General features: G+C 30.2%; 1 pseudogene; it reads right to left on the bottom strand.

Moving 5' to 3' along the window:
* Window positions 1-4342: 4342 nt before the first annotated feature.
* Window positions 4343-4461, bottom strand: LOC112484602 (annotated as a pseudogene).
* Window positions 4462-9130: the final 4669 nt, after the last annotated feature.

Genomic DNA, 9130 nt, shown 5'->3' with positions numbered 1-9130 from the left:
TAAACCAGATAAGCTACAAAGGCATAGATTTTTTTTTCTCCTTAATTTACCAGAGGTCTGAGGATATAAAGAAATTTAAACTAACGAATGCAGAAAGTGACAAAACATTCATAAAAGAGAGTAGACTTATGATTACTTTACTCCCTTGTATAGTTACAGAAGGAGAATTCATTATAGAAGAGATAAGTAGAAACCATTTAGTCATTTACCAGACCTTTAGAAGCCATGTATAAGCTGGTTTGGTGAAATGGAATCCCAAAGAGCCCCAGCAACTGAACAAGTTTATGCACTTCTTTTAACACTTTCACAATGGCTTTCAAAGAGTCCATGGGATAATATGCTACAGGGTGGAATAAGAAAAACAGAACTGAGAGAGGAAAGACCCCTGAGAAATATGCCCCCTCTTCACTTTCTAAACATAAATGAATACACTATGGATCATAGACAAAACCTTAAAAGCTAGATCCATAAATTTTCTAGAATAAAATATAAAGAAAATCTTCACATTGGGTTATTATGCAAAGCCTTTCTAGTTAGGTCACAAGAAGTACTGTTCATAATAACGAAAACAATAAGTGGGACTTAATAGAAATTTTATGTCTGTTTATCAAAAGATACCATCAAGAAGATAAATATGTAAGCCTAATCTGTAAAAAAAATATTTGCAGTACATACATCTGACATAAAACCTTTAATCAGGACATAAAAATTTCTATAAATCAACAGTGAACAGACGAGCAACCCAATAAAATATTAGTCAAAAGATTTGAATAGACTCTGAAGAGAAGACATATACAAATGGCCAATAGACATCTGAAATGTCCTCAACATCATTTGTAGCTAGGCAAATGCAAATTAAAACAACCATGAGATATCACTACTCATTTAAATGGCTTTAGAGCCAGAGGAGCAGATAAAGTCTACAAGTCTGCTGATCTCTTTCAGAAACATCCTCACAGACATACCCAAAATAATATAACATATTTATAAGCTTTTAAATGAAGGTTTATACTTAAAGCGTGTGTGTGTGTGTGTGTGTTTAAAATAAATCTATTGGGGTGACATTGGTTAATAAATTTATATAGGTTTCAAGTGAATAATTCAATAATATGTCATCTGTATGTTACATTGTGTGTTCACGACCCCAAGTCAAATCTACTTCCATCACATATTTGCCTTCTTTAAGCTTATCTACCTTGCCCATTCCCCCTTTCCCTCTAGTAAACACTATACTGTTGTCCATGTCCATGAATCTCTGTTTGTTTGTCTTGTTTATTTGTTGCTTTCAGATGTATATCCCACATGTAAGTAAAATCATGTGGTTCTCAACTTTCTTATTTGATTTATTTCACTTAACATGATTATCTTGAGGTCCACGTATGTTGTCTCAAATGGCGGTATTTCATCTTTTCTTATGGCTGAGTAATATTCCATTTTGTATATGTACCACATCATCTTTGTCCAATCATTTATCGAGGGCATTTTGGTAGTTTCCACTTCTTGACCACTGTGAATAATACTGCAGTGAGCATCAGAGTGCATATATATATCTTTACAGATAAATGTTTTCAAATTTTGGGAGTGGACAACCAGAAGAGAGATTGTTGGGTCGTATGGCAATTCTTTTCTTAATTTTTTGAGGAACTTACATACTGCTTTCTATAGTGGTTGTACTAATGTACATTCCCACCAGCAGTGAGAGTTTTCTTTCCCCCACAACCTCTCTAATACTTATTATTTGTCCTGTTGATGACAATTATTTTAATAGGTGTGAGATTGTATCTCATTACCGTTTCGATTTACATTTTCCTTATAGCAGTGAAGTTGAGCATCCTTTCTTATGTCTGTTGACCATTTCTATGTCTTTTTGGTAGTAGTGTCTGTTCAGATCCTCTGCCCATTTTTATTCATTCATTCATTCATTCATTTATTTTAAATTTTAAAAAGTTAGACATTTATACAATCCACAAAGCGATTCACCTGACCACTCATCTGCTCATTGTTTCATTGGATTGTTTGTTTTTTTTAAATTATTGAATTGCATGAGTTTTCTGTATATTTTGCATATCAGCCCCTTATAGGGGGCATTGTTCGCAAATATTTTCTCCCATTCAGATAGTTGCCTCTTTGTCTTGCTGATGGTTTCTTTTTCTGTGCAGCTTTTAGTTTGATATAGTCCCATTCATTTAATTTTACTTTTATTTCCCTTGTCTTTGACTTCAAATACATAGAATTCTTTATAAATCTAAGGTCCATGAGTTTAGTACCTATGTTTTCTTCTATTCAATTTATTGTTTCAGGTTTTGTATTTAGGTCTTCGATCTATTTTGAATTAATTTTGGTATACAGTGACAGAGAGCAGTCTGTTTTTTTTTTTTTTTTTTTTGCATGCGGCTTTCTAATTTTTCCAGCACCATTTATTGAAGATGTTTTCTTTTCTCTATTGTCTGTTTTTGGCTCCTTTGTTGAAAATTATTTGCTCATATACACGGGGTTTTATTTCTGGACTCTCAATTCTGTTCCATTGGTCTCTGTGTCAGTTTTGCTGCCAACATTATGTTGTTTTATTATAGCTTTGTAGTATAATTTGAAGTCAGGCAGAATGATACCTTCAATCTTGTTCTTTTTCTCAGGATTGCTTTGTTTTCATCTCTAGAAGTTTGATCTGAGTTGTTTTGTTTTATAACTTTCCACTCTCTCCCTAACATGTTTAATATTGTGTCTAGCTTCTTAAACATATGGAATAGTTTCAATAGTCAATAAAACACGACTATTTTAATGTCATATTTACTAAAATATTATTACTTTTATTTTTGGGTCTATTTAATTACCTATTTCCTCCTCAACATTGATTTATATTTTCCTGTGTCTTTGCATGCTTGGTGCATTTGAATTAGCTACCAGACATTGTGGATTTTAAATTGTGGGTGTTTCCTTATAAATCTTTTTGAGCTTTTTTTTGTGAGTTGTAATTTAGTCAATTCGAGATAGTTTGATATTTTTAGCCTTATATTTAAGCTTTGTTAGAAGAGAACCGAACACAATTTATTCTATAACTAAATTTCACTTAGAATGAAGAACAATCACTACTCTAAACAATTTATAATTTTCAGCAATATCTACTGAGGAGATATCAGAATCTCACATTAGCAATGAATACATTATTTAGGCCCATATGTGTAGCATATAAATTTATAAACATGTGTAGGTATCTACAATTTAGTAAATTAAAAAAAATTATGTTTTTTTTTACCTTGTCTCCTGACTTCTCTCATTATTCTCTGCTAAAATTTCTCCTTAACCCTGTCCATGCCAGGTCATTTTTCTAATTTTTCCTTATATGCTATATGATGATGATTCCATATTCTAAAAGCTACTAGGAGAAAGTACTAATAAGTACTTTCAGATATTTACTAAGATCTGAACTTAGTAAACCACAATAACATTAGTAACCATGAATTTGTTGTCCAGGATGCACAGACAAGAAAAGCAGCTTCTATTAAATGAAATTGGAGTAGGCAACACTTTGAAAATGCCTGAGGTCAAGTGAATCTATTTGTCTGGTAATATTACAGCAGTTTGTAAAGAAAATCAAAAATATATTAGCAACTCAATAAGCATAGTGATCATTTCAGAGATTATTTTACAGGTTATAGAGTCTTGGCGACATTTAAGATTTTAATATATCATCTATATATTATGGGCTTTACATTCTCTTCCATCTTTATTTTGCTCTATTTTTATTTGATTCTCTATTAAACAGGTATAGATAATTAAATAAAATAATAGAAAACACTTATAACATTAAATAAAAATAATTAATAGAAAAATGTTAACATCAATCATGAATTTAAAGAAATAAAAGATTAATGATACAGTTGAAATTGCCTAATTATCCTTCTTCAAGATACTCCCATCCTTCTATTACCAAAGAAAACCATAGCCATAAAGTTGGTATGTATTTTTCAAATTTATATTTTTAACATTTATGTCTCACATACATTTCTGTAAAATCGAACATGATCACATCCAAAATATCACTTTGTCTTTTACCTCCAAAAGGTAACCAAAACCAAAAATTAAGACAAAATCTTATTTGTGGATTATATATTTTATATAAGTTGTCAAGCAACTCCTTTTCTTTTTGAACATTTTTCAGACTATCCACACAGATACATATAAACTTATTTTATCTTTCTTTTTAATTTTACTAAATGATATAAGTATACTTACATTTTATTTTATTTTATTTATTTATTTTTTAGGTGAGGCAACCCTTGGTTGATTTCACAGATTGTAAGGACCTAGTCAGTTTACAATCCCTTATTTTTTTAAATTTTTAAGCCTACAGTACCTGGTCTTCCTAGGTGGTCTCCCATCTAAGTACTAACCAGGCCCAACCCTACTTAGCTTCTGAGATCAGATGAGATCGGGCTGGTTTAGGGTAGCATGGCCGTAGACAGTATACTTACATTTTAAAGTACATGTGTCCAGTTTTTTCTATTGTAAACAATGTTAAGGTGATGATATATCTATCTATCTCTCATTATACATACATGCAAGATTATTTTTACAATATACATTTATAAATCATAAGGCCAAATTATAATCCAAAGTCATCGTAACATATTTATAGTCTCATCAAAAGAGTATATAAATTCTGGCTTTTCTCATATCCTCGCCAACAGTATTTTCAAATATTTACCTTTATTTTCTATTTTTCTAATTACCTAAAAAGAGGTAGGGGCTCAATTTTGCCTTTTCACCTTTTGAAAATTGTAGTAAAATTAGTCAGTTTCTCTTAAGACTTCATGTTTCTAAATGTAATTTTTGAGGATATAATATCTTCAATGGGTAAGAGAAAAATATGGTGGAATAGACTCAATAAGTCTGTTTCCAAATGCTAGAAAGAAAGTTTTCAAAACAGGTTGATGTTTATTTAATTAAGGGATCAAATTAAGGAGGCTGATATATATTTAGAGGGACAGACAAATGAGCATGATAGAATTATCTCTTTATAATTTTCTAATTATCACATTAATAGAATGGAATTTCTTTAAAGTTGAAAGAAATATTGGGGCCTAGGCCAGGCCGTCCCAAGATATCCCACGATGAAATATTGATGTTATAAATTAAAATTTCAAGAAACAGTAGGAGAAGGAAGATCTCTCTGATTCTCCTCTATCCCCCTAAAAGCAGGCTATAGATTTCCAAAGTGATAAGTGACCTACCTGCTCTTGAGGGCTGAGAGACAACCTTATTATAAGAATTACAAAATCCAGACTTGAAAAAACCTGTGCAAACAAACCTTGAACTTTATTAATTTACTACTTAAGCCCAAATCTTACTTAACTTCCTTTCTAATGAGCACTACCTTTCTTTATCCTGGCAATTTCTCACAAATTTATTGTTTCTTTGTCTAAAAAGTAAAAAACAGTGCTTAGTTCAACCATTTCTTTGAGCTTAATTTTATGATCTGAGTATCATATTGAGATTCTCCTGTTTGCATATCTAAAATCGTTTTATTTTTTCTCCTGCTATTCTAGTCTTGTGTCAATTTTATTAGTCCATCCATAATAACTAAAGAAGGAAAGAAGGGAGAATTCTCCCATTCCCTGACAGATACTCAAAGGGAACAGAGTTGTATACGTTTGACCTCCAAATATCCAAAATAACCTAAAAGAATAATTTATCTTTTACCAGCAAAAGTTAACTAAGAATCAGTAATCAACGTATGAGTTTTGCATGTAGTAGTTAACAAAAATAATTTTATGGACATTAAGATCATTAGCATGGGCATTATAAGAAACTCTAATACTAACACTAATACTACTAAAAATAGCTAACACATAAACTATTTATTAAACTTTATGTAGTTTACTCATTTATTTACCACAACAAACTTAGGATACAGGTCTTACTGTTACACTTGACTTTATAGATAAGGAAATTGAGACTTAAATTTGCTTGCTTGACTCCTTCAAGGGGCTTCTTTTTTATTTTTCTTTGTTTCATAAGCTGAATGTTTTCAAGGTAGTTTGATACATATATTGAGAATATTTTCATGCATTTTAAAGACTATTTTATTGGCGACTGATATTAAGGGAACAGAAAGCTAATAAGTTATATTTTTGAATCAAAAAGCATATCATAAAAGAGACTTAGTGGAGAAACTGTATAGCATTGTGAAGGGGGAAGGGAGAACTCGAGAATTATTGAAATCATATATAGTTTTTTCAGTAAAATCAGTAAAAATTTTTAATTTATGGTATAAGGTTGAAGTTGCTCAATTACACTCTAAAATTCTAGTATATATGCTACCGAAATGAGCACGACACACTCTAAAATTCTATGTATGCCTGAAATATTTTTCGTATTTTCATATTGCTGACAAAAATAATTTTAAAAATTTATTTTATAATTTTCAACACTTTATCATGCAAAAATACAAAAAGCAATTTTTACCTTTGAAATTTCTATTTAAAATGAAAAATAATTCTGAAGAAGGCTTTATATATCTTGAATATAATTAAATTTGCATACTCCTTAATTAATCAATTCATTAAGTTTATTTCAGTATCCCAATTTCAGGCAATGGTACTAAATAACTAAAAATAACAACAACAACAATTCTTTTCCTGCTAATTGATAGCACCAGGCACATACATTTAACATTTCAAAAGTAGTCTTTCAACAAACAAGTATACAAACAAAACCAAATAAGTTTATTGTACCCATTATTTTGAGCTGTAACTACTGAAAAATTCCATTTCATTCTCAAACTCTCTTCTGTGTTGTCTTCTAATATACAACTCTGTTTATATATCTTTCCTTTTCTTTTTTTAAATTTATTTTTATTATACACACTGAACACACACACAGACACACACAGACACATACAGTCACCAAACTAGCTGTCTACCATCATTCTTTTGAGAAATTCATTATAATGCCAATACAGTTTTGTTTGTAATAACGGTTTTTTCAAGAAATATTATAGTCAAATCATTTATTTTAATCTATAATTTATACACCAAACATTTATAACTAAGTATCCCAAAAAGATCAATGACTATTCCATGATTTTTTACATTTCCAAGTGTATAATTTGAAGTGATCCCTTGAGTAGCTATAAAACACTTCTCAAATTCAATTCCTAATTTCATATATAATAGCTTCTTTTAGCAAGAAAATTAAACAGCACTTTATTTTTGATTTAGAATATTGTAACATCTTGAATTTACAAATTTAGATTACTTAATGGTAATGTAAAAAAATAATTTATATATGTTACAAGTTATAACAGCAGAAACATGTTATATTTTTATTAAAAATAAACAGCCTAATATTTTGTGAGATGTTAGTTCAATATTAGCATTTTGAAACTATCCTATAATATGTCCAAACTTTATGGATTTATTATTGTTAAAATTATATATTGAGTTTGTGGGGATCCAGAACGACTCACTCCAAGATGCGTCTCTGTGGTATGCAAATTGTTTTAAGCTAAAGGTAACTTTAACAGCAGGCTCAAGAGAAACTTCTACACACCCACATCCACTAACTACGTAGAAGAATTTGAATTAGCGGTCTAGCCAATAAGAGCATATCAGAGATAACTTCTCTTGACCTATCTATAGAGCAGGACAAACTTCTATTTACTAAAGATCTGCTCTTCTTATCATCCTACAATGACTTTGAAGCACCCAAGGCACATTACCTCATTTCTAGCTCAAGATTTTTTATGTACTTGTGTTCCCTTCTGATCTCTGAACATCTTGTGAGTATGGGGTCTCTGATTCTCTCATGCATGTGGGGTTCCTATACCTACATGTGTATTAAATTTGATTATTTTTTCTTGATAATCTGTCTCATGTCTATTTGATTATTAGACCAACAAGAAGAAACTCGAGGGTTAACAAAATTTCACTCCTCCCCTACAAATTCTTTATAAGACCGTTGTTTATTTCAGATTTTTTAGGTAGTTGAGTTTCTGCGATGTGTCAGATTCTGTGCTAGGAAGTTTCACATATTTCACCACCTTTAAAACTGTCAACAATCTTCTAAATTAAGCAGAATATTTTATATAAGGTTAAGGTGAAGATGAGAGAAAAGTAAACTTACTTGCATAATTCCACACCAGTTACAAATGGTGACATAATGTCTCAAACTTAGATCTTGACTCCGAATCCAATATTATTTCCACTATAATATATGTTGAATGTTATACCTTTATATATACTAGTAACTAATTCACCTATATTAAATGTGATATTTCCAAAGCCATTTTTAGCTGGCAAAATGGTTCGATTTCAATTAATACCTCCAGCATATAACAGTCAAATTATTTTCCGGATAGAGGTATAACTTATATTATGCTATAATAATAGTCCAGAAATATTTTATGTCAAAATTTGCAAGATAAAATTACATTTAATCCTGAGGTGGAAGAGAGGGATAGTTTTAACGAAAAGAAATTACTTTTTTTAAAAAAAAGTTTCTGTAAAAACTGACCTACTTAAAAAGCTGTGTAAATTTGTATGTTTGTAAGAATTTTCTTAACTTGTAACCTAATTATGATAAATGGAATAGAATATGACCTTCTAAGGGGAGTGACAACTGCATGCCAGAGTTCAATAGATTTATTATTGACATTATAAGTGATTTTATGATAAGAAACCTGTTATAATGACAAAAGATTCACTGGCAAACACAATTATTTCCTTCTCTAGTCACTTTGTATAAATTTGTACATGTAACTATTTTAGGTGATACATTTATAAATTGTCAAGTATTTTTGGTAGTTAGAATATAAATAGAATTATTCTGTTCTGTACATATAACCTGATCTGTGATTATTCTCTTCATGAAGATTTTTTTAAAAAATCACTCTTCTTCATTCAACAATAGCTTTATTAAAAAAATAAACACAGTTAATACTATGTTATGTTTCAAGTTCCTTTGAATGTGATCGATGTTAACAAGATTGTTGTAACTTTACCCTTGAGATCAAAATGAGTAATTTGAGCTGTTATAGGAGCAGTCTTTCTGTGTAGTTTGAGTGTTAAGAACAGTGCAGCATAGAAGTTATTTTGCAACAAAGCAATATATATATATATTTGTTAAGCAT

Source organism: Pteropus alecto, unplaced genomic scaffold (assembly GCF_000325575.1).
Source record: "Pteropus alecto unplaced genomic scaffold, ASM32557v1 scaffold250, whole genome shotgun sequence".
Taxonomy (NCBI): Eukaryota; Metazoa; Chordata; class Mammalia; order Chiroptera; family Pteropodidae; genus Pteropus; species Pteropus alecto.
This window is presented reverse-complemented; position numbering and strand designations above follow the sequence as displayed.